Genomic DNA, 1202 nt, shown 5'->3' on the forward strand with positions numbered 1-1202 from the left:
ATCTTAAAAACTGACACTAATAAAAAATGGGAAAAAAAAAAATCATGGAACAAAGGGGATTCTTATTTGTACAAATGGTACTTTGAATTAATTTTGATGTAAAAAAAAAAAAAAAAAAAAAAGGTAAATTTTTCTTTAAAAAAAACAAAGTAAATTTAATTATTTAATCATAATACTAACATTTAACATACCTCAAGAAAGTAGAATTATTTTGGACTTTATACATGAAATAAATCTCTTTCTCATTCCTCACGAATTCATACTTGAACAATGGATTCGGTCTTAACCATGGTATCCCCGTAAAATTAAGGCCATTCCAAAACCCTAGTCTAACCTTTATTTTGTTTCCCTTCATAACAACTAATTGTGGGAGCTCACGACGATCTAACCTTGCTGAAATTTCACTTGGAGCAGGATCTTCTGCGCTCTTCCAAGATGTTAAATACCTACCTAGACCGCTAACTAAGTCCCATCCAAGCTTCATTTCCGACAGTAAGGTGTCGCAAGGATGATCAAAACTTTGCCACAAAAGACTCAATATTTCCATCTTTCACAACAAGATTTCCTGAATCCAATAACCGTGCCGTTGGATTATTGATCTTATTCCCTGCAGTTCTTGATGTATTGGATGACCAAATAGTAGTATTTGTGCTATCAAGAAGGACAAGAATTCCTTCGTTGGTAACCTTTAAAACTCCATGGTGGTTTTCAAGTGGGGTTTCTCTGTTGGCTACCCATACAACTGTGTCATTAGATACCACAAACCATATTCCCACATATCGGCTTTTCGAACTATCCGGGCTGAAGAATCCCAATTCAAAGAATCTACTAGCTGAAACCAAAGTCTCACCATCTCTGATAAATTGGCTTGGAGTGATGGTGTCAAGTGTAGTGGAGGCTCTTAAAAAGGAGAGTAAGAAAGAGTTTACAAATAGAGCTGAAAAGGCTTTCATTGATTTTCCAATTGGTGTATCAACCAACTAATCAAGTATTCTAGTGAGTTTACAGGGTTTATTCCCTTGGTTTTCTTTGCCCGTGACAACATATAAGAACCATGCACTGTTGAAGAGGTATGTGGAGTAGTTATAAAGACATAAGCTTAGGGAAAATTATTGTATTCTTCTGAATTACATTCCCTTACTCTTAGAGAGGGGTAGGTCCCACTTACATGGGGCTCAATCTTTGTGAAAAAGAAGGAGAAT

The 1202-nt window shown here is 35.6% G+C and overlaps 1 pseudogene; it reads right to left on the minus strand.

The window, feature by feature from the left end:
* The window catches only part of LOC112015954 (G-type lectin S-receptor-like serine/threonine-protein kinase At4g27290), a 4324-nt pseudogene extending 3371 nt beyond the window's left edge, over positions 1 to 953 (minus strand).
* Positions 954 to 1202: the final 249 nt, after the last annotated feature.

This window comes from Quercus suber, unplaced genomic scaffold, assembly GCF_002906115.3.
Source record: "Quercus suber isolate HL8 unplaced genomic scaffold, Cork oak 2.0 scaffold_215, whole genome shotgun sequence".
NCBI lineage: Eukaryota > Viridiplantae > Streptophyta > Magnoliopsida > Fagales > Fagaceae > Quercus > Quercus suber.